The sequence below is a fragment of the Sarcophilus harrisii genome, chromosome 4, assembly GCF_902635505.1.
Source record: "Sarcophilus harrisii chromosome 4, mSarHar1.11, whole genome shotgun sequence".
In the NCBI taxonomy this organism is placed as follows: Eukaryota; Metazoa; Chordata; class Mammalia; order Dasyuromorphia; family Dasyuridae; genus Sarcophilus; species Sarcophilus harrisii.
The window spans coordinates 58,140,410-58,166,930 of NC_045429.1; positions in this window are offsets into that span (position 1 = coordinate 58,140,410).

Consider the following 26,521-nt stretch of genomic DNA (forward strand, 5'->3'; position numbering starts at 1 on the left):
CTCTTTAATTGCCTGCACTTTCTACATCTTTCATTATTCTTCATTCTGCTTTTGTTTTATAATTATTTGTGTACAAGTCTCATGTTTCTCCTATTAGACTATAAGCTCCATGAAGTCAGTGATCTTACTTTATTCTTTATTTTATATTCTGAATCACTTAGGAGAGTGAAAAACTACAATTTGTTCATTCATTTAGTAAATATTTATTGAACACCTATTAACTTAGAATCATATAATCTTAGAATGTCATAGCTGGAGATAACTTGAGAAGACATTTAGTGTAATCCCTTTTTTCTTCACTTACCTGGAGACTAGGTAACATGTATTAATGATTTAAAAATTCATGAGAATCAAATGTGTGTATGTTTAGTTATTTTCAAAAGGACTAAGTGAAATGAAAATGTAATGATAATCAAATGATTATTAAAATTTGATAATGACAAGTAACTCATTGAGTATATTGGAAGGCTGGATGGTTAAATCATCTTAAAATGTTGAGCATTTCCATAAAAATAGTCACACAATAGCTTGATGGGGAAACCCAATTATAAAAAGAAAAATAAATCATTTTATTTTTGTGTCTCTCCTCCCTTATCTGGGAGACAGACAGCTATGAATAAGACTTTTTGTCCTGAGGATGCAAAGAGGATGAAGAAGATTCTATTATATTGAAAATCGCCAGTGGGTTATTTCTTTCCTTCAAATTCTCAAAGATTCAGCTTAGGTTTTTTCTAAACACTGGGGGAGTCTTAATCTCAAGAGGGTAGCAGAGTGGTATAGAATTAAAGAGCAGAGAGGAATTTTTTGAGGTGGGAAAAGAATAATTAAAGAATTGGTATTTAAGGAAATTAAACATATGCCACTGAGATCAGTGAGATCTTTCAATGGAGCATACTACATATAGAAACTGGGATAATTATAGACAACCAGCTGAATATGGTATGGCAAACTAGTTGGGGAGTCTTAATAAGACTGAAAGGCTCATCAAGAACATCTTTTCTTTTAACACAGAACCATGTTCTGGTGACCCTAAGGATAGTTTGATATTAAAAGAGAGAAAGAGAGATGGACGAATATGCTCATGTGAGGAAAAGGGAAGGAAAGGTGGAAGGGAAAAATACTGTTAAAGACCGAGAATCAGTTTTAGCATTTCTATAGAGTTGAGGTAGAAAGGCCACACCTGGAAATGATAAATCAGGATATGTGGAGAGAAAAGTGGGGGCCAGTCATACTGTGAATCAAAACATGATGGAAGAAGGGAAATTTGTGCTGAAACTTTGTGGAGAAATGGTTAAAATTGTAAAGTTGTCTGAGAACCACAGGTCTCTTCAATTGTCCACACAAGGGTAGAGTGGGATAGGGTGAGAGGTGACAGTTGGTAGAGTCAACTTTACCTTCTCCTGGTTGCCACCACCAGCTTGAGCTTTTTTTGACAAGTGTTCCACTAATTCAAAAATAGGGTTCATGTTTCTTATGAGTATAGCATCCAGGGAGTCAAGATTATGGCTTTCTGATTAAGTAAAGCGCCTCTTATACTTCCCCACAGAGAGACTAATTCTAATTTTTTTATTAAAGCTTTTTATTTTCAAAACATATGCATGGATAATTTTTCAACATTGACCCTTGTAAAACCTTGTGTTCCAATTTTACCCTCTTCCTTCCACCCTGTCCCCAAATGGCAAGTAATCCAATATATGTTAAACATGGTAAAATATATGTTAAATCCAATATATGCCTACATATTTAAACGATTATCTTGCTGCACAAGAAAAATCAAATCAAAAAGGGAAAAAATGAGAAAGAAAATAAAATGCAAGTAAACAACAACGAAAAGAGTGAAAATGTTATGTTGTGATGCACATTCAGTCCTCTCAGTCTCTCTGAGTGTAGATGTCTCTCTTCATCACAAGATCATTGGAACTGGCCTGAATCATCTTACTGTTGAAAAGAGTCACGTCCATCAGAATTGATCATCTTATAATATTGCTGTTGCTGGATACAGTGGTCTCCTGGTTCTACTCATTTCATTCAGCATCAGTTTATGTAAGTCTCTCCAGGCTTCTTTAAAATCACCCTGCTGATTGTTTCTTATAGAACAAGAGCAAGACTTAACTGGTAGGTTGCCTGAGATTGAGATCTTAACTAGAACTTGATAAAATCCTTCACAAAATCATTTAAGTTAGAGTCAGAAGAAACCTCAGCAATCATATAATCTAGCTCATGCTGAAAGCAAAGACTTAATAAGTTCAATAATTGGTCATTCAATACTGAGCATAATGCCTGGCACATGGTAGGTGCTTAAGAAATGTTCATTGATTGATTGACACTTTTCTTGAAGTTTTCCATTGAAGGGGAACCCATCAATTCTCCACTCCATTTCTGGATAGTCCTAATTATTTGGAAAATTTTCTTGTCATGGACTCTTTGCAAATTCCCCTCACTATTCTCTGCTAGTTTTTGAATTTAAAAGTTTGATCCCTTGATTTCAGAAAAACCTGGGAAGACATAAATGAACTCATGTAAAGTGAAGTGAGAAGAACCAAAAGAATACTGTACACAGTAACACCAATATTGTAACGATGGTCAACTGTGAAAGAATTAGCAAATCTGATTAAAACAATGGCTCAAGACAATTCCAAAGAACCTATGATGAAAAACAGCATCTATCTCCAGGGGAAAAACTGATAAATTCTGAATGCAGATTGAGGTACACTTTTTAAAAACTTTCTTTTTATTGTTTGATTTATTTTGCAACCTGGTTAACATAGAAATTTATTGTGCATGACTTCCCATATATAATCAATATCAAATTATTTGCCTTCTCAAAGAAGGGTAAGGGATGAGAGGGAAAGACATAATTTGGAACTCAAAATGTAAAAAAAAATTTTTGTCAAAATGTTTATATCTAATTGGGAAATATTTAATGAAACAAATCCAAATATATTTTAAAGAAGAAAAAAAATTGTGCCATAGTAATAGAACCATTGCATGTAAAAGAGAATGCTGAGAAAACTTGTTGATCAGTGAACAGCATGTAACAGATGACTAAAGGTTTTAAAAAATGAGAATGGAATGACTAATATGAAAATTATAATAAGGTATTGAAAAAACTGTGTTCATTTTTATTTTTTTTTGGTCCATGCCTTATTCCAGAAACTTATGAAAGGGGAAATTTAGGCTAACCCCAAAGTTACATGTGAAGAAGCCTGAGGATAACATAATGTTAGGGGTTTCATTCTATCATCAGAATTTTCTGTACTCTAGCCTTGTAGACTGAACACCCAAGAATTCCTTTTTGTTGGCTGGTGTGGATTTGTCCATAGGGTAGAACCAAGTCTCATTTGGACCCAGAAAGAGCAAAAGTTTTCTTTGTTCATCTCTTTGGGTCTGTGAAGGTCTATCAGTGCTTCTTCTGAGCTCTCTCCAAGAAGAAACTCATTTTTCTGGCAGTCTTGCCAAGCTACTCAAGCAGAATATCTATGGCTCAGAAACTTCAAACAGTAAAGGAACTAAAATTCCAGGCCAAGGGAAATACTACTTTAGACTCAAAAAGAGAACTTCTTGGAGGCTGAGGTAGTCACTGATTATAGGAAATGATTCATTAATTCCCTTCTTCTGCCCTAGAACCTGACCCTGCTCTTTACCCATCTCTACCCTCTGTACACTTTTGGTAAATGAAAGTGTGAAGAAGACGGGATTGTAAACAAGAACTCTGGGAATTCCTAATAGAAATGGGAACTTATGACCTTGATGAGAGGTTCTTTGATTCCTGACGTTTCTGGCGCACATACACATGGCGCATGAAGGGTGATCTGGCTTTAGTGCTTCCATAGCAACCACATCAGGAATGGGAGCCCTCTTTGTAAAAAGGGGAAAATGTCCAGGAAACCATCATAGGAATGAGACACATCCTTGGTCTCAGCACATAGACTTGGGCGGCTCTTACACAAATAATCACTGGAAAACCCCAATTCCTTGTTCATTGTGAAAAGAGACAGTACTGGAGGGAAAACTGAATGAAATTGTTTCTCTTTCATGAAAACTTAAATGTAAAAACCTTTCTATCCAGACCCTTGTGGTTAGAATATCTTGACACCTCATAAATTATCATAAAGGCAAAAGAACTTTAAAAAAGGCTCAAGTCAGCATTTCTCCCTGTCTCCTCTCTCTCTTTTTCATTTTGTGGGTTCTAGTTGTTTAAAAGAAGCAATAGGAAGCGAATGTTCTGAGGAATGTTGTTTCTAGGTTCTGAGTTTTTCTGGACTGGATTAATTCCTTTTTTTTTTGGTAGCTGGAGATTGTGTAAGTCCTGGTGGTAGCTTCTAAGAAGCATGATGGAGATAGTAGGAGAAACTGAGAGACCCTCTCCTAAATTTGACTCTCTCTCTCTCTCTCTCTCTCTCTCTCTCTCTCTCTCTCTCTCTCTCTCTCTCTCTTCTCTCTCTCTTTCTTTTTCTCCTTCTCTCTCTCCCTCTCTCTTTCTCCCCTACTCTCTCTGCCTGTCTGTCTGTCTCTCATCTCTCTCTCATTCTCTCTGTCTCTCTCTCTCGGAAAAGGAGAGGGGAAAAAAAAGAAGGTGTAGAATCCTAGCTATAAGATACTTCTGAGGTTCTATAGTGTAATCTTTAGATAAAGAAGGGGCCTAGAGGGGTTGAGTCTTTCCCACAGTCATTCAGAGCAGGTGGGGATTCAAAACCAATTTCTCTGACATCATCTACAATATTTTTTCAAGACAGAGCATGCTATTTTTCCTATTAAGAGGAAAAAAGAGGTGAAGGAAAGGAAAAGGAAGCAGGGATAGGAAGAAAAATAGTTTAGATACATAGCTGAAAATGCAGAAAGATCACTTTATCCTGATTTTTTCCCCCAAAGTCACTATTTCATGAGACAAAAGCTCAAAGACTCCTTCTATATTCAATTAATTCTAGCCTTTTCTGCTGTTGTCTCTTCCCTCCTGGGGATAATTCCCATTTTTTTTGGCACATAGTAGGCCCTTGATGCAAATAAATTCTAAATGAATCAACTGGGGATTAATCCTTGGAGAGGTATGATGATTTATTTTATGAAACTCAAGGAAGAACATTTGGAAAGCACAATATTCCTAAAGATCAAATTGTCATAATGTTTAATGAATCTGGATTTTTGTGGGTGTATTTGGGTTATTGTGTGTGGCAGTGTGGTGGGTGGTCTGGATGGGTGGGGATGTCCTTGGTGAATATAAAGTCCTCTATAACTGCTGTAAAAATAAAAATAGGGAGCAGTATGCCCAAACCACCAGTCATCCAGTGACCAAAACTGACCTTGGCAGAAATGAATACCAGGGAAATGGAGTCTAGTATTATCAGCCAATGTTTTCAGTTCCTTGTGGACTATTTTCAAGGCCTGCTGGGTGGGTTTTTGGCTCCATTACCCAGTCTGCTACAGCCTATGGGATTCCAGAAGCTTGCCTGTCTCCTTCCAGGTTCTTCCAGGGGGATATAGTTCCATTTCTGGTCATCATTTCTTTAATGGAGTGAATCTTCTGGTTCTCCATTCCACTGGAATATGATTAATTTCATTTGCCCTGAAGCTGAATTTCAAACTACACACCTATAATCAGTTTTCACATTCTTCATCTGAAGTCTCATTCAGTCAGGAGCCTGTGCTAATATATATATAAAAGTACTTTATATTTATTATTTCCACTTCTCCTCCCACTTCTTAATCTTTTGCAATTCAATTCCACACCCTATCATTTGACTGGACTTCTGTCTTTGAGATTACCAATGATCTTTTAATGACTAAAAAGGATGACTTTTTCCTTACTTCTCAGCCTTTATGACTACTCTGGAGCTTTCAACATTATTGGACACATTCTCCTTCCCAGATACTCTTTTCTGACACTGCTCTTTCCTGTTTTTTCCCCCCACATGTTCAACTTCATCTTTTCTATTTCTTTTGCTGGATCATCCATTGTCCAATTCCTGAGAGAAGACATCCCCTAAGGCTGTCCTGCCAATTTTTGCTCTATATCCTTTCTCTCTTTCTGTTCTATCAGTTCTTATAAATGTAATGATCATGTCAGGGCAGGTGACTTCCTAGTCTTTATCCAGAGCATCAGTACATGTGACCAATTGTTAGCTGTAAATCCTTACTATGGTATCCTATTGGCATTATGAACTTAACTGGTCCAAAATAGGATTCATTATCTTGCTCTCTAATTCTGACTGTCTTTTAGACTTACTTCTTTCTGTTGTAGGAGTTACTATTGTTCCAGGAACTGAGGTTTTGGACCATCCTCAACTCTTCCATCTTCCTCACCTTCAACACATATGTCTCCCCTAATTATCCCCCTTAATTTCACCTCCACATCTTATACATCTGTACTTCTTTTTTACTAATATGGTCCTATTCTCTCATCATTTCCATTTAGACAATTTCAATTGCCTTATAAGTTGGTACCCAGAATCCAGTGTCTGGATCTATAAGCAACCCACCTCCTGCCAAAGCAATCTTTTTAAAACACCATGTCATTTCTTTGCTTAAGAAATGTGTGTTGCCCTTTTGTCTCTGGGTTAAAACATAAATTCTTCAGTTTTGTATTTAAAATGCTTTACAACCTGGCTCTGCTTTGAATTTCTTTAATATTTTTTTCTTATCATACTTATATACTAATATATCCACACATAAGCCAGAATTTTATGGGAAACTATGAATTGTTTCATAATACTTGTTGTTTTTAAAAGCACAAGATAATTAGGTTGCTTTTGTAACATACATGCTCTGGCCACACTCTCTTAGGGCTAGACAGACTGGGATATCTCTCTTCAGGAGTCTAGGTTGTCCTAAAAGATTGAGGATAGTGAAAAATCTTTTCTGTAATGTCATTTAACTTGAATCCCCCATAACTAGCTATGCCATTTCAATTCAACTACTTGATATTGGGTAGATTTCACAAAGAGATATGTATTTCAAACATTTAGCAAAAGCAAACATATAATTATATTCGTCAATACCTCTGGGGTATACTTTTCCCTATATCACCTTAGGCCATGAAAAAATATGCTCAAAGCTTAGTTCAGCTTCTATATAGTGTTCTTCCCATCAAGTTCCATTCAAGACTCTCATTGCCACTAGGTGAGTCCTATTTTCAGCTTTCGGTGACATGGGTTCAGAAGACTGCTCCCAAAGATTCTCTTTGAACCTCAGGAGATTGATGCTGGGTCAGCTACAATAGCTGGTCTGAATTCTGCCTTTTTGAATCCTCTGGCTTGCTCTCTCAATCAAGATTGCAAACTCTATTCCCTGTATTAAAACGGGGAAAAAATGAATGAAGATTAAGAAAGATCAAATTTGTGACCAGATGGCCTTAAAAAAGAAGGGCTTAAGGTTCTTTCTCTTATTGCACAGTACATCATGGGCTACTGTGATTCATTGAGTTATACTTAAATGTCTGAACTTAACTCAAGCTTATTTTGAAGTTAACAAAAGTTCTGTTTACCCAACCCTTTGTGTAGATTCTCCTCCTAGACTTTTAACCATATTTTTAGCCAACCAGAACTAGTCACAGAATGTCTATGCATGCTCCACAGTCTCTCCAAGGCATTGCCCTTATATGTGATCATATTTCTCTTGGAAGTGACTCTACTTTTCTTGACACGGAATGTACATCAGTGATATATACAAATGGGATTTGTTCATATGCCAGACTCCATTATACCTTCAAAAGCTGTTATACTTGTCTGTGCTTCCCTCAGAACTTTTCTGTATATTTAAAATTATTTTAATGGCCTTTTTGTTTTTTCATTATTATTGTTTTCTTTGATTTTGTTTCCTTTTTCTTTTAATGCTACTTTCATAATCAGGAACTATGTGTATAAAAGCAGATCTCTCTACCTATCTTTCTAGCTAGCTAGCTATATGTTGTCAACTATAATATTCCCTCCTATGATTATTCCCCTTCTTAATGTCTTTCTCCATTTTCTCACTTGTTTCTTTGTTGAACTTGATTTATTTCTAAACTAAACCACTTGTGTTTGTTTAACCCTCCTTTGTCCATTTAAGATAAGCATGAGGTTAATCTAATGGTTGTTCCACTGACTCCTTCCTCCATGTTTGTATATGCTGCTTAGATATTTCAATTATGAGAAATAGTACTCCATTTTTCCTCCTTTCTATACTAATATATTTATTTTACTCTCCTTTTTACCCCTCTTAAAATCCTCAGAGTAAAACAAATCCATTCTCCACGTCTTGTTTGTTTGTTTGCTTATTTTTTAATTTAACTTTCTCAATATCCTCTGAAATATTAATGTTCTAAAGAGACACTTGTTTCTTTTCCTATTAACGGAGCATTGTCATTATGTCATCATCTAATTCCTTCCAATTGCTCAAATGCATTTATCTTTTTATATAAGTTATTATTCCTTGATCACTTTTCTGGCTCAATTGATTTCTTTTATATTAGCTATCTTGACTTTTAACTTTGCATTTCAAAACTCCTACGCAACTGTTTTAACTAATCTGTTCAGTAATTCTTTGATGCAATTAAATATTCATTTTTTTCCTTTGTAGGAACATATGTAGCTTTTCAATAAGTTATTATTGGTTGGAAAAACATCTTTTGTCTTTTGGAAAACTGTATTCTAAGTTCTTCTCTTGTTTATGGTAGAAGATGCCATGTCTTTGGTCATCTTGAGTATGGCTCTTTATGCTAGTGTTCCTTTGGCTCCTTGTGCTTGTGTTTCTTTTGACTCCTTGTGTTTGCATTCCTTTCTAGATACTTGCAGTATTTTTCTTTAATACAGAAGCTCTAGATTATGACTGACATTTCTGGAGCTTTTTTTTGGTTTCTTTTAGGATATGATCAGTGCATTACTTGACTGTATCTAACTCAGTCTGCTCTCATTTTATTATTTCTTGAATAAAAATTTTATTTTTTTATTATTTCTTGAAATATAGTAACCAAGCTTTAAAAAAAATCATAGTTTTCATAGAATCTAGTAATATTCAATTCTGGCCTTGTTGCCCAACTGTTGTTTTTTTTTTTTTTTTAATATCAACTATCTTGCATTTCTTCCATTTTTTCAATTTTATAATTTTTCAATTTTTTTTTGATTTCTCATGGAACCATTGATTATTATTTGCTTTTTCTAATTTTCAAGGAGTCTATAACTGGAAGGTCAATAGATTCGATATGAAGTAGCAGACATAGTCAGAGGACTGGAGTCTAAATGAATTGAATTCAAATTCTGCTTCAGACACTATGTGATCATGGGCAAGTTATTTAATTTTTCTGAGTTTGTTTCCTCTCCTTACCTATAAAATATAGAAAACAATACCTACAATATCAATCTCATAAATCTGTTCTAGGTAATATTTCTGTAAAGCACTTTGCAAACCTTAAGGTACTAGATAGATGTACAGCACATTTCACAACTTTTTGGCTTATCTTACTAATAATCTGTAGGAAGTTATGAGGCAAACTTTTATTTTAACTTCAATTCTGAACACTCAGAAAGAACATGTAGGAAAAGTAGAAATGATAGTACCACAGTAGTGGTCATAAAGAAGGGGACACTGGGATAAAATCTGATAATGTACCCTTGGCTTTAGGGAAGCAGATTTCAAGCGTTTAGAGGATAGAATAGCCAAGTTCCCATAGCCAGAGATCCTAATTTACACACATGATTTCATTTGATTATCCTAACAACTCTGTGAGGTTAGTGCTATTATTTACAGATGAGGAAACTGAGGCTGAGGAGAAGAATTAACTGATTTGTTCAGAGTCATATATCTACTATGTGTTTATGATAGGGCTGAAATCTTGATCCTCATCTCCCTAAGTCCAATACCACCTAGTTGGTTCAACAAGCAGAGATTCAATTGTTTCTTGATCTCCTCCTTGCTTCTATGGGAACTAGGTATCAGAATGAATAGAGTGCTGGAAATGGAGCAAGAAAGATTTGAACTTCAATCCTGCCTCAGGAACTAGTTAGACAATTTATTTAACTTCTCTCAGGCTCAGTTTTCTTATGTGTAAAATGGGATCATTAGTATAATGATATAAAATTCTTTATAAACCTAAGCGCCCTATATAAATGTTAGTTATTTTTTGTTATGCTTTGGCAAATTACTTTTATTTTCTTTTGTTGTTATTGTTGTTGGCTACAAATCTTTACAAAAATATCTGGAGGAATTCTATGAATATAATATATCTAGATTTTGATGAAACATTGGACAGTCTCTTATAATATCTCATGCATTGTGTTATTTTCTCCTCTCAGTCTTTATCTGGAATATTATATGTAGTTCTGGACACTCCATTATTTAGGAAAAGCTAGAAGTAAGGTAAGCTTAGAGGAAACATTGTATAATGGAGAGATGGCTAACCTTGAAGTCAGGAAAACCTTGGTGTAATCCTTCCATCTGACACACATTAGGTATGTACTCTTGGACAAATCATCTAACCTGTCAGTTCTGTAAGTAATTCCCCTAAGACTGTAAATCAGAGACAAGTGGCCAGATCTGTATTAGGAGAGGGAGTTTTCAGCCTGGGAGTTCCCAACATCCATTAAATTAAAGATCTGAACGAACAAACAAGACAATAAATAAAATGACAAGCTTGAGAGCATCTAGAAGATGATAGCCACAATAGTAAAAGACCATCAGATCACTAGAGAAGTTGAATAGGGAGGTATAGTGTTGATAAGAGGTATATGGGGACAGAGGTCTTAAACCATAGATTTAGAACTGGAAGGGACAGTACCTGTCAAATAATCTAACCTCTTCATTTTATAGATGTAAAGAAATATTTAAAGATGTTGCTCAAGGTCATATAGATTGTCACTGTCCAAGTCAGGTTGGTAATAGTTTTCCAGACTGTTACAACAAGAACAATTTGTATAGAACTTAAGTTTTGTAAGGTGTTCTACATATTAACCCATTTAATCCACACAACTACCCTACAAGATGCTATTATTATCCTCATTTTGCAGATATGGAAACTGAGGTTGAGAGAGAGTGATGCAGAAGAATTACATTTGCTCTGTATAGTCCTAGAGGCTAGAAGTATGACAGGTGTGGGGAAGTTACAAAGAGGCAATTTTATTTTTTATGTCAGAATAAATCTCCTAAAAATTAGGGGATATTCCAAAGTGGAATGAATAAATTATCTTGGGAAATACTAAAGACTATGCAATTATATTCCAGGTGTCTACTTGAAGGGATTTTTATTCAATTATAGTTTCGACTAAATGCCTGCTTGTCCCTTCTAATAAGCATAGTTTTGTTTGGTAATCCTATTCAATTCAATGAGAATTTGCCAAAGGTTCTTGAGATGCTGGTCACTGTAATATGGGGCAGCAAAGTAACAGTGAATAGAGTAGTGGACCCGGATTCAGGAAAATTTGAATTCAAATATGAACTCAGACACTTACTAGCTGTATGACCCCAAATGAATCACTGTTTTCCTCAGTTTCCTCATCTGTAAAATGGGATAATACTAGCATCTATCTCCTAGCATTGTTGTGAGAATCAAGTAATAATTGTAAAGATCTCAGTAGTGACTGACACATAGTAACCAATGTATAAATATTACTACTGTTAGGTTTTATTATTATAAATTATTATCATTATTATGAATACAAAGACATACGTGCTATCAAGTAGCTTACATACTAGTAGGGGAAAACATTATGAATATTGTTGAATATGTCATATTTTTATTATATTTTATATATTTAAATATATATTTAGCATATTATATACTTATCATCTATGTCGATATATAGATACATAGGTAATAAAATATAGCTACATAGATAATAATATAAAATATTCAATATCAAATCAAGGGAAAAGAGCTGTGCATAATTAGCCTAGAAAGATGTTGTTCTCATTCTAGGTAGGATTCAGATGCCCAAAGATATTAAATGTCAGAAGTTAACATTTTATCCTGGAGGCAAAATGCAGTCGTGTATCAGCGTGATATCAGTGATCAGAGACATAGGACAGAGGCATAATTAGCCTGGTGCTTGAGGAATATCAATTTGAGTACTTTATGGATGGTAGATTGTAGATGGGAGATATTGGAAGACCAAACAGGGGACTGTTGCAATAATCTAGATGAAAGAAGATGTGGGTCTCCTGTAGTATAGTTGTGGTCAGCACTAAGCCTCTCCTTTTGTACTACCCATTATCATATATGCAAAAATATTGCAAAATGAGATATTACAGTGGAAACTTTTCCTGGAATGTCTTTTGAATAGTGTTAGAAACAATAGCCAGAATAATGGATGGGGCAATTCACTTTTTAACACTCATCGGTTGTGTACATTACCCGGAATTATGATAAGAGTGATTAAGGGAATTATTATTATAGTCTATTTCCAGTTTGAACAATAATCAGTTAGTATCCACTGATACGGATTCAATAACTTTTGGATGTGGGGGAATCTCTAAGAAGAAGGTATGGCCAAATCTTTGTAAACATTATGACAATGCTATTAAAAAATCTGAATTACAATAGATATAACAGATAGGTTAATATGTCTATAAAACACTAAGCCCGGTGTTCTACTAAATCATCCCCGTTTTCAGGATCATGTTCTGTTCCCTTAAAAAAAATTTGTCAATTTGTCAATTATCAATTTGTCTGGTGTTTTGAAGGGGTGTATTTAAAACACAAAGGATACCAAAGACTGAGATTTCAATATTTTATTTGAACAATGAACTGATTTTAGCACATGCTAAAAATGACAAAACATTTTAGATTGCAGTTATGTTTGCCATTTTCTGTAATTCTACATCAGACCATTATTTAAAACATAGTTTAGTGTTGGTGCCACATCACTTTGAGAGGAGTCACTGAAATAAGAATCCATTATTGGCAAAAGCCAAAATATGGGGCTTTTTCAAAAAAGCAAAAAACAAAACAAACAAAACAAAAACCCAAACAACCAGTCAAACAAAGAGAATACTTTTAATGCAATGATCCACCAAGAGGACATTTTTGTGAAAACTAATAAAGAAACCCTATGAAACCAACAAATGTCCAGTTGCAGAGTTACAACTTAGACCTTATAATATTAAGTTGATTTACCGATTTTTTTGTTTCCACTCTTGATACAGGGTTTGTTATATTAATATATGTTGCTGAGATAACAAAAGTATTAAATATGAATATAAGTATGCATGAACATGATTTATGTAAGAGGTTTATAGTAGACTGAATTTGCTTATTTTAAGGTTATAATAAAAAGCAAAGTATTGATTGCTATTAACAAAATATGTACTATGTGCAGGTCTTTAGAACTGTCCTGTACATCATTTAATGAGATCATTACAAGTAAGAATTTTGAATGTTTTGGAAGAAAATTTTGAAAACTTAAAAATTTAATTTGAAAAACTTTTATATTAAATCACTTAATAATTGATAATCAAATCAATATTAATAATAAACAAAAATTACATATGTTATATTAAAATTTTATATTTTATATTATATAATGATAAATTCATACATCTTTAAATGAAATTGTTTACACAGGTGGGGGGGACTTTCTGAAATAATTATTTGTCCTATCTCTTCATCCTCTTCTTTCCCCCTAATATAGGGGGTCTTATGACAGCTTGCTTGTGATGTGAGTATAGAAAAGGGGACACATGTGAAAGATGCCATGGACCTAGAAGTGACAAAGCTCAACAACTAATTAAATAGGGAGGTGCTATATACATTTTTTTTTTTTTGCTGAATTTGCCATGTTTCTTTCCAGTTTTGGATTGTTTTAGCCACAGTGGAAAATGCTGGATAACCAGAAGATGGCAGTCTTTCTTGGACATGGTCAGTGGTCTTGCAACCACACATTCTCCCACAAATATGGGACTTGCATGTAGGTCTAGATGAAAAGACTGGAGACCTAGTTACTACTCAGGCTTTATCCCCCATGTTTCTCAATAAGGCCTGAAATCTCAAAGTTTTTCCAGTCTTCCACTGGCTGCCAGAGGAAATGACCTGGATGGAATGGGGACTATTTGCCAAGGACAAAGACTCTAGTGCACTATTCGTTGTCTCCTATAGTAAATATGAGAGAAATAAACCCAGATGATCAAAGGGAGAATGATTCTGAACTAAGCATTTTAGTTTATAGTAACTTTGTAGTATTTAAACAAATAATCTCTACACAACAAACCATATGTATAGTAGTCATTTATAGCTTAACACAACAACTTCCCAATCTTTGGGAGCAAATGTGTTGAAATAATCCAAAGAGTTTCTTGCTGCTGAATCTGCTGATATCTGGAATGTAAGTCTTTACCCAGTATATTTCATTTTTTGCATTTTCAAGTGTATTAACATCACAAAAGAAAACTCAGTTTATGCACGAAATCTAGTATTGAACCAGAGCTCCATCTTTGCCCCTTTGCAGCTTCTGAAAGGGAATGGATTCTGCTCCTCACCAGGTAAGTCAGCCATCCCTTCTACACACAAAGTGAATTTTATAGAAAGCCAAATGCATATTACTGCATTTTCATCTTTATACTAAAAGAGAAAAGTATCCTGTTTGCTTTTTAGTTGGTGCACCCCTTTGGTTTTATGAGGTTGCTTTAGTAAGTAATTATTCTTGTAATACCAAGGACTCATTTATGGACTCATAAAGGCATCCTACTCCACTCAGATTAAGAAGCAGATCCTTTACTTCTGGTCTAGCAGTCAAAGACTTTTGCTAGAGTCGAATTGCCTTGCCTGCTGCTACAGGTTTCTCTTTTTCTTTGGAAACAGTCTATGGAAGGAACCACGTGACAGGGAGGAAAGAGGATCAGATAATTGGGATCTTTAAGATGGTTATTATGAAAAATGTTCTGGAACCAATTCAAATACCAATCAGAAACCACATTGTTCAACTAAATCACTTTCAGATGCCACGTAAGATACAAAATACAATTATTTCCAGTTTAAAAATATAATGTTCCTTTAAAAAAACACAGTATTTTATTTTATTATTATTTTTTTAAAAAAAATCTGCCTTGGCTGGAATTCAGACCCGTCACAGATGATCTACAGACGGGCTTTGTGCCGTTCCCTCTGGATGTAGGGCCTATAGACCTCACCGTAATGCATTTAAAAGTTCCGTAAAATGGATGTGACGGCTGTTTTCTTTGTGTATTACAGAAATATACAGAGTTCAGAGGCTCCATGGCTGCACTTTGAGCATGTATGTCATTATAGGAATGAAAAAAAGATGATGGCCAAATGCTGTATTAAAATCCCATTAGAAACGCTGGGAGGAATTTATGGCTCCAGTCTCTTTTATCTGACAGGCGTCACTTTAGTAAAACAGTGTATTTTTTTTTTTTATCTCCTTCCAATTCCCTACAAGGATACAGAATAGTTGTGTGTTTGTGTGTGTGTGTGTGTGTGTGTGTGTGTGTGTGTGTGTGTGTGTGTGTTTTACCACTAAAAAGGCAAATATTGGCAGATTTCTGTGAAGGTCTTTGTACTATATCATCGATTCTTCTCTATCAGGTGGTCTTACAGAATAGATGTAGAATCTAAGAGTTGGAAGGGACTTTGGAATTCATCTTGTCTAAATCCTAAGAGACATATTTATTTCCTAGGGTGACTGATTCACTGAGGAATATATACAATTGTTTACCTGACCTGTCACCACTGTGATAATGAAGGAGATCAGCACACTGTGTGAGCTTAGGAGAAATTTCTTTTAAAGGATGAGTTTCCTCTTGATCCTAAAAGGGAATTTCAATCCTTAAGCAATCTACTTTGTCAATCTGAGTGTCAGAGGTCAGATACCTTTCCGGGGAAACTTCCACATAGTTATGCAGGGGCAGAGGGAGGATTTGTCTCTCCTTGTTGATGAAAGTATTTTCAGCCCTGAGAATATCCGGATGTTAGGCTGTCTCACTTTGTGGAAATGGAAGGAAAAAAATAGAGCAAGCATCCCTTTTTATCATGTTTTATGTTAATGGACTTCATAGACTTTTTTTTTTTTACACAAATTGAACATTAGTAACAACCCTGTGTCAAACAATTCTATAGGTACCATTTTTCAAAGCATGTGCTTATATCATGTCTCTATGTAATGCTTTAATAATTCTCATCATATTTTATACTCTTCATTATCATCATCATCATCATCATTATATTGTAACAGATATAATGATAATAATTATGAAAAAGTTTGAACTATTGCAATATTACAAAATATCTTATTATATCTTTGATGGAAAGATGTATAAATTTAGAGACATCTCTACTCCAAATGTTCATGTGGATTATTTGTACCTCGTCTTTGATAGAGCCTTTTGAGATCAAACTGGTCTGGAATCAGCCACAGTTGGATATCGTGCTTTGATCCCAACACAAAAATGTCATTTTGGTTCTTTTTGAGAACAAAGGACAACAACCATGTGTTATGGTGATTTGTGATCAGTAATCTTTGATATTACTATTGTAATTGTTTTGGGACACCACAAATTGTGTTCATATGAGACAGTAAACTTAATTGAAAATTGTATGTATTTTAACTTTTCCCCCCACTTAATAATCTCTTATCTCTCTTCCTCTCTTTGAACTTCCCTATTCTTCAAGACACAACAATATAGAAAGATGTTACATATACTTAATTGATAAAGCAGTGGCAAGTTTTGAGAAGATTGCCTTCAATTTTGAAAGAAATTCTAGTATAGATAAAATATTATAAAAAAACATTACTTCCTACAGAGAAATCTTTCATTAAAGGAAGAGTCAATTGATGTGACAACTTCATTGTTGTCTTAATTTAAAAAATTGCCCCATCCACCCCAACCTTCAGCAACCACTACCCTGATCGACAGCAGCCTCCAATATCAAAGCAGGACTCTCCACCAGAAAGAAGATTATATATTTTGCTGAAGGCTTAAATGATGGTTAGAATTTTTATCAACAAAGTATTTTTAAAATTAGGGTGTTTTTAAATATAACACTATTGCACAATTAATAGACTACAGCATAGTGTAAGTATGCATTTTATAGGCACTGGGAAACCAAAAAATCTGTGTGACTCACTTTATTGTGATATTTGCTTTATTGTGGTGGTCTGGATCCTAATCTACAATAGTTCTGAGATGTGCCTGTATTGATAGCTGTATGGGAAGCAAGAAAAGAGACTGAATGGGAGGCTAGAAGAACTGAATTATATTCCTATTTCTATGATCAATAAACTAAGTGAACTAAGGCAAATAACTTAACTCTACTAGTTTACTTTTTACTCTAATGAAAGGGGTGGATATTTTGACGTTTGTTTAGAACCTGTTTAACAGAGAGATAAAGGCACTTAAAAACATTATCCATTTAATCTTTACAAGAGGCATGTTAGACAAAATGGGGAGAAGGATGGGGAGAGGGGAACAAGTTTAACATGAAATGATGGATAAACTAATGCTTGAAGAAATTGAGTGTTTTGCCAAAAGTTACATAAAAAGGAAAGATCTGGGACATGTCATCTCAATGTTTCATTGGAAATTTACTCTATAAAACTACATTGAACTACTTTTTAAAAATAAATAAAATAAAATATAATTTTAATAAAATAAATAACAATCAAATTTAATAAAATTATCTTTTAGAAAAGTCACTGTTTTGGAGCCAGAAGTTTTGGGTTCAACTCTGCCCCTGTCTTTTCTGTCATTTTCTTTCCACTATTAACAGAAAATTCTTTTTAGGTGGATGCCTTTTAAAGTAAGTAAGTAGTTACAATGGGAAAGTCAGTGACCAAATCAGGAAAAGTACAAAACTTAAAAATCAAAAATTTAATGTATTAAAAAGATATTTCATTTGGGGGATGTAGCCAACTGTTTTTTGCTTTCAAATGAAGACATGAGTTGCTTAATACTGCTGGCTGAAGTATATTCCTCTAGGACTTGAAGGAATCTCTGGCTTTGACCCTGTTGCTGATGAACCTGGATCATAGGTCTTTAAAGTTCAGAGCATCCTGAATCTTGCTTCTTTATATGGGTTATGAGGTTTCCATCAATTTTCTTGTATTTAAGATCTGTACCATGAGATATGAGTCCAGTTTAGCAGTGTTGGAGCAAAGATATGAAAACAATATCTTGGAGATTGAGGAGAAGAGATAGAGTGGAGGAATAGAAGTAGATGCTTTATGAATTCATAACTTTACTGTTAAACTGTGGTGGGAGGCAGGCAGAGACTGAGGCTATATAAGATTATCTAAATATCTTTGAACAGCTTTAAACTATTGCAGCTCAAAACAGCATTATCCATAATCAAATAATCAAAACAAGGTTATGGTTCATTTTTGCCTTTATCAATGAACAAAGAAGAAATCTCAATTTATTAAAAATCACACACACACAAACACATCCTGGCACCACCACCACTATCACTACTGAATTATAAAAATTAAAATAATGAAAAAGACAAAGAAGTCCCAGAATGTATGGAAGGATGTTTTGGGACAGAATCTCTAGGACAGCAGTGGAAGATTTAAAAAAAAAATCAACCAGCTTTTGGCCAGGGTGGATAATGGAGGGGGAATATGCAACACACGTTTAAGTTTTATCTGTATTATTAACAATTTCTCCACAGCTTTCTTAAATCTAGAAATGAGCAGAATGATAAATCACACCCTGGTTTGTAGCCTTTGCCTATTTCCCAAGTATAAGTATTCATATGAATATTGAGCAATCAATTCCATGGAGTCAATATGAGTTACCTCCACATACCCCAACTATGATGAAGGAGTCTTCTCTTGCTCTGTAAGAATTCCTGGGAAGAAGAGACAAGTAGAGTTGAAATGTGTACTCAATTTCTCCACACTTAAAAAAATCTTTTAAAATTATTTTCTATTTATTTTTAAAGTTTTTTGAGTTATAAATTCTCTCTGCTGCCTGCCCACTTGCTGAGAAGGCAAACAATATGATACTAGTTGTACATATGAATCCATCCAAAATATTACCATATTAACTATATTCCAAAAAGAAAGAAAGAAAAATAAAGTGAGAAAATTATATTTCAATTTTCACTCACAATTCCTATTTTCTTTCTCTGGAGATGGACAACATTTTTTTTCATCAAAAATCTTTTGGAATTGTCTTAGGTCATTGCATTGATCAGAGTAGCCAAGTCTTTCACAATTGATCATCATTATGATATTGCTGTTACTGGGCATAAGGTTCACTTCACTTTGCCTTAGGTCATAGAGGTCTTGCCATGATTTTTTCTGAAACCAGATCCTAGTCATTACTTATTGCATAATAGTAGTCCATCACAATCATAGTACATGACTTCTTCAGCCATCCTCCAACTGATGAACATCCCCTCAATTTCCAATTCTTTGCAATCTCACAAAGAGATACTGTAAATCTTTTTTGTTTCTACAGGTCATCTTTCTTTCTTTTTTTCTCTCTTTTAAAATAAATCTCTTTGCAGTACTGATCTAATATTGTTTGGTCTGGGTATACACAGTTTTATAGCCCTTTGGGCCTAGTTCCAACTTGTTTTCCAGAATGATTTAATCAGTTCACAACTGTATCAATAATGCATTAGTATATCTATTTTTTCTAATAGGTGTGAAGAGGCATCCAGAGTTGTTTTAATTTGCATTTCTCTAATCAATAGTGATTTAGAGCATTTTTATAATATAGATAGCTTTTGATTTCTTCTAAAAATTTTCTGTTTATATATCCTTTGACCATTTACCAATGTTTTTATAAATTTAATTCAGTTCCTTTTATGTTTGAGAAATGAGGCCTTTATTAGAGAAATTTGCTGTAATTTTTTTGATATTATTCATTGTCTAAGATCCATATATATATATATATATATATACATATATATGTATATATATATATATATGTGTGTGTGTGTGTGTGTGTGTGTGTTTGTATATATCTATCTATATATCTATGTTTTAGCAAAATGTGATTTCCCTTATTATGTCTTTTATTTATGTCCAACAATGAATAAGAAGTTAAAAACAGCCAAATGGAAGTTTGATGTCATGAAATTATGACATCAACAATTATGAGAATCAAAATGTGGAACTATTTCAGGACCTAATGAGTTTTCCTTCATTGGAATTTTTGAAAGTTTCAATAATAGTCTCTTTATAAATGACTTCTATTTTCTATTCCTTCAGTGTTGACTACATTTGAAGGTCCACTTCTAAATCATCATCTGTTTGTTTTTCATGACATTTAACATCTCAAATTCAAAATGTCTAAACCTCAAATTATCATTATTCTCCCCTAAAATGAATTATTTTCTTGACTTATTTTGATCAATGATCTTAATTTGATCTTATCATTCTACTCAGTAATCAAGACTAGAAAACACATGGTCATTTTGATTCCTTTTTCTTTCTTACTCTCAATTTTAGTTATATATTTTGTCTATCCATTAAATCTGGTCAATGATTCCTCTCAATATTTCTCTAACCTAACTCTTCATTTTCCTTAGCATTATTCTATGCCAGTTTTTGGTCATTTCCTACTTTGAAATTATTTTCCATGCCTTTACTCTCTCTATTAACACTTGATTAATCTTCCTAAAACCACACTTTCATCATGGTACCATCAAAGTTTTAGAGTCTCAACTCAGCTTGCCTTTCAAAGCTATCTGTACTGTAAAAAACAGATTATTTTTAAATTTTTTATATCCACTACTCCCCAGTATAAAATACTCTTGAGTCAATCAGGATAGTCTCTGCATTGTCATAAAAATATCAGGTTCCTACCAATGATCAAGCTTTTATCCTTGTATGATTTTACTTATGGAATCATAAAATCTCTTGGTTGGAAGAGACATTAAAGATCATTTAATACAACAAATACCTGAAAGAGAACGTTTCTTTCTAATTTGAAGCATAGAGTGCAGCTCAGTGCATCAACTAACTGAAGTTCTTCCTAAGTGCTCATTTACTACTTTAAGGTCACTTTGATTTTCTTTTAATTAGCAAAGCACTTGTTATTTGCAGTAACTTTTTAGACTATTGATCACATGTTGCCTTATATTGTTATTGATGTGACTTATTCTAGTATATTATATCTCCTTGATATGACTGTAAATTTCTTGAAAGAGAAAGCATTTCTTTTCTTATCCTCCTGCTGATCCTAAAATAGTACTTTGCAGCAATGTAATAATTGCTGATATCTTTATGGTATTTAAGGTTTGCATAGCATTTTGTGTATCCCATATGATCCATGCAAAAGTCCTGTAAAGTAGGCATTATTATTTTACAGATGTAGCAACTAAGGCTCCAAAAGATTTAATGACACTTCAATGGTCCCTTGTTTAATAAGCATCTCATACAGTATTGTAATCCTCATCTTCTTCACTCCAAGTCATGTACTCTGTTCATTCTTCTGTGCTGTTTCTCATATAGTAGTATTTGATAAAAAATTTATGGTGTCTCAGAGATGAAACACACTTTGGAGTCCATCTAGTATAACCTGTACCTAAACAAGCATCCTTTATACAAAAAAAGCCAATTATCGACCAGTATCTAGCTTTCCTTTGGTGCTTTTTCTACTAAGAGGAGATCTTTTACTTCCTAAGGTAGTTCATTCCTCTTTTGGGTAACTCTCAGTGTTAGGAAGTTTTCCCTTACATTAATCTAATTGTTTATAGCTATTCAAAATCACAGAATTTGAGAGTTAGAAGAGACTCCAATTACTTTTGAGGATAATTCAGATAGCATAGAGAGTCTACTATAATATATACAAGTTATTTTGCAACCTTTGTTTGGAGATTTCCAAGAATGAGAATTTATAAACTCATTTCTACCTACTGTTTATAGCTTTATTTTTTGGGATAAAGCTAACAAATATATCAGTTTCTCATCCACATTAAAGCCTATATTTTCATATTGAAAGAGACCTTAGCAACCAGTTACCTTGAGAGGAGAAAAAACTTCCTGTTATGGCTTATTCTCCTCATTTGTAAAATGAAGATAAAAATTTTAATCCTATCTTTTGTAAAAGTGTTAAAAGGGAAAATGAGATGTTAATAACACTTCATAGATATTTACATCTTATCCTTACCACAGGGTGAAGTGAATGAATTTGCTATATTTTTCATTTTATCACATATATTCATATCATATAACTTTTAATTCCTGTTTAGAATCAGCTCTTTTCCCTGTGCCACTAAAAGCTACAACTAAGTTCAAGACAGAATTTTTTTGTGATAGTATATATTTAAAATCATATCTCATGAGTTCCCATCTAATGCTTCCCTATTATCAGAGCAAACTGGAAATTCACATCAACTCAAATAAAGGGCATTAAATTAATCAGGATGGCACCTTACATTTAAAAAAATTTTTTTCCCATATACTTTCCCATATACTACTTTTATCACACATATAAGGGCATAGTCTTTTAAAAATTCCTGTGTTCATGATAGCAGAAGAATATACTTATAGAATCCAGATAACTCATACTTCAATTGAAACATCATTTTGCTTTTGAAACTGCTTTTTGCTACTGGCTACTTTCTCAAATAGCTGCTGATGTTATCTGATAGGTTGCTTTCTTCACTGAGCTATGAGCTGTCGGAGTCATCCCTAACCTGTTTTTCTAGCTAAACTTCCATCTACTACTTAATTTTTTTTTCTGAGACATAGCTGCTAGGTCACTTTTTCACTGACCGGAGATGCAAGATGCATTAACAGTTCTTTATGAGCCAGCTCTTTGACTGATAGTTAAATAGATTCTTTTGTGAATAATAATCTCAATCATACCTTCTCAGTGAGGAGCTCAACAGATTCACTTGATTGAGGTTGGTATGAGTAAATTTCTTTAAACTTCTCTTATACCATTACTCTCCAGCTTTGCTTTTACACACTGGAGGAAAGATGAGAAACTACCAATCTTTGTTTTGCTTTCAAATGGATACACACAAATTATTGCTTATATTGGTTTTTTTTTCACTCAAGAATTAATACAGGCCTTTATTGTCTTATCTAGATGATGTTATGTTCTGACTGGCTCTGCCATGGACTGCAGGTAAACTTGCTTAGAAAGGGAAACTAGAAAACAAATCCTAATCAAGTTAGAAAGATTTCAAAGAAAGGTTTAGTGCCTACTTGTCACCTGAGGACCAGTTTGATTAAGTTTCAAAAAGGTTCATCCCCAGAAGTTTTGCCATCAGGAGATTAATATTTTTAGCTTTTGCAACTTATATAGATTGTTTATTAGGGCTTGAAACAGTTGGAATTTGGATATAACCAAAGAAGAAGTATCCTTATATCAATGAACACCCAGATTTTTTTAAACTATAAAAGTAAGTTAAAGATTTACATCTAAACAATCAATCAATGAATATTTTGCTGACTTATTATGTAGCCTGAGTTAATTAACTTGTGAAATGCAAAAGAAGGTATAGCTCCAGATTTGAAATAAAGCTGTTTTGTTTACCATTCTATTTTTCAACTCCTACTTTATAATTATGGATAGCTCATTAAAATATCTACTTCCATTCTGATCCCAAATAGAAAAAGGAACTATTTGATAAGAAAGAATTAAAAAGCAAAAGCAATAATTAGATACAAAACAAACGATGGATAAAAACAGGGGAATAATTGGAAAATCTGGACCTTTTCTTGTGAAACCAGTTTAATTGAATAAACATTGATTAAGTGCCTGTAATGTTCAAGGTGTGGGAGATATAAAGATGAAAATGAAAAGCAGCCTCAGTCATGCACATTTAAAGTCTATTGTGGTTGGATTTTTAAAGAGTTCCTTGTAGCTATAGCCAAAAATTAGCTCTTTTTGCTCTTCTGAACTCAATGCATTTTCTTTGGACTTTTCTTATGGATTGCTTTTATTTTAACTTGTATTTTAAAATTCCTTATCATTCCTATTAGGTTCAAAGCCCCCATAAGTCAATGGCTCATCTTCATTTTTATAACTACCTTCTACTTAGCATAATTAATGTTTGGTGATGAAAAATGAATGTTCAAATAATTCTTTTCAAGGCATTTTACTAAGGTTTGTACAAAATTGCTTTATTTATAATTACTTTTGAAAATTTGTGCAGAATGGAATAAAATACTATGCACCTCCCAAATTGCAAATTAGATGTCAGTCTTCAAAATAGGTGAGGTAAGATGATCTTAGAAGTTATGATCTAGATAATCTGATGTCAATTCTATAGAAATAATGGATTGCATATTGAGAAAAAGGATCTGGAACTATACAAGCTAAGGAAATCTTAAGCCATAAGCAGCATGTTTTTTTTCAGGGTAGATGATGCCAGGAAAATTAGATTGCTTTTTTGGGGATTGAATTATAAGATTACTAAGTAAAGGAAGTACAGTGGATGTTATTTATTAGCATTTTCATAGAATATTTGGTACAGACTTTGCAAAATTGTGTTCTGTGATTTATTTTGAAAGTCAGTTTCAGTTGGCATAGATCAAGATATGTTGAATACTTGCAGAAAGGCTTTGAGAGGAGAAAAAGCTAGGTGTTTGATTTGGGGAGGCAATGTGGTTTAAATCTCTTTCTCTTAAATATTTTTATTACTTCTCTGGAAGAAAAAGTAAACGGAACACTAATGAAATTGGCAGTCAGATTCTACAGTAGTTTGGGAGCTGCAGTAAACACCAGGAAGGGCTTAAAGAAGAAAAATAATAATTCCTTACCATTTTCAGTCCCATATATAGTAGATTTAAATGTATTTAAAAAAACTCAAAAAACTAAAATCAAAAGAATTGTATAGGTGCATGTGTGTGAATATGTCTCTGTGTGTCAATAAAGAGAAAATTATTACGATTATAGATCCTGGTGGACTCATCAGGGTTCGGATGCTCAGTGTCTCTCATTTAAGAGCCCCTATTTTAGGACTCATGTAGGCAAAGTTTAGTCCTGGAAAGAAAAATTGACCTGTAAAGAAAGGGATCAAGCTCCTTTCCAATGCTTCTGATTTTTTATGAACCCACTCCAGACACCCAGATAAAGAAAACCAGGTAAAGAAAACTCAGGCTTGTCCCACTTCTAGAATCTCTCCTAAAGAGATTAAAAAGATACTCAACGTACAATGTAGATCAGGTAGAGGAGAGCTATTTATATTTTCAACAGAAAAGACTCATAAGCATATTTTGACAAAGATGCAAAACATTAAATAGCAACCTAGGCCGATAAAACTCTCTGAGAAAAGTTAATAGTTAAGACATTAAAATAGAGTGCTATTAGTGGGACATCACTGAACAAATACTTCTAGAACCACAGATTTAGAGCTGGGAGGGACCTCAAAAGCTATTGAATCTAGCCTCTTCTTTTTACAGTTGAGGAAGCTGAGATGCAGAGAAGTTTCGTGATTTGCTCAGTCACAGAGCTAGAAAGAATCTGAAGGAGGTTTTTAACTTAGGTTTTCCAGTTTCTAGGTTTAGTTAGTTCTCTAACCACTTTTCTTCCTAGCAGTCTTTACTTTTCCTTGACTCTACAGTGTCTAAACAATTCTATTAATTTTTAAGCCTTTTTGCAAGCCAGGCCAAAGCTGGGGATTATTGTTCTATCCATCTTCTCTTCCGAAAATCAATGTAGTAGCTACAGATAACAGTACCTTTATTCTAGACTCCTGTAGTATACCCATTATCAAGTGAGGGACCCATAAGTGCCTGACTCATGAGATTGCCTTTCTAGCTAAAAGCATCCAATCAGAAAAGGGATCCCTGGCCTTGAGACTCCAATTCAGGGTCACTTGATGTGTATATACTCTGGTTGCCATGTTTGCATAACCACCAGAGGCATAGAGAAGTAGTTCTCTCTTCCCATTCATGAGAAATCCCTGAGAGGGAATTGTCATGTATTCCAGAGAGAGGAATAAATGGGCTAGAGGACAAAAGATTTTGCCCTTTAAAATTTATGAGTAGACTTCTGGCTTAGTGGCCAAGTCTATTTTACCACATCTCTCTAAACTTGTTGCTGTCACAGGGACTAGAGAGGACACTGCATTATCCCCAAATGCCACGTTCTTTAGCACTCATCATCCTCATAAGTGGCTTCATAAAGGGGTCAGTGAATGCTCCATGGAATGGATTTATCAATTACCATGCATACTCCATGAACTCCTACTAGACTAAGGATCCATGTCTCTGTTTGACTCGAGACTAATTTTTTTTAATTAATAAGGCTTTGATCTTTGGAATTAGATAGTATGATTCTACCTTTAAAGGTGTTGACTTAGAAAAGACCATGTTGTAGTTCTGGCTCAGCTCTGGGACTTTGGAGAAATCATTTAACATGTCCAGGACTCTTTTTTCCTAATTTGTAGAAAGAAGGGTGCTAATTGTTCCCTAATGACCCTCCAACCTTTACAATTCTATATGTCCTATTTTTTAATTAAAACTTTTTTATTTTCAAAACATATGCATGGGTAATTTTTCAACACTGATCCTTGCAAAACCTTGTGTTCCAAATTTTTTCACCTTTCCCCCACCCCCTTCCCTAGATGGCAAGTAATCCAATATATGTAAAGATGTGCAATTCTTCTATAATATTTCCACATTTATCATGT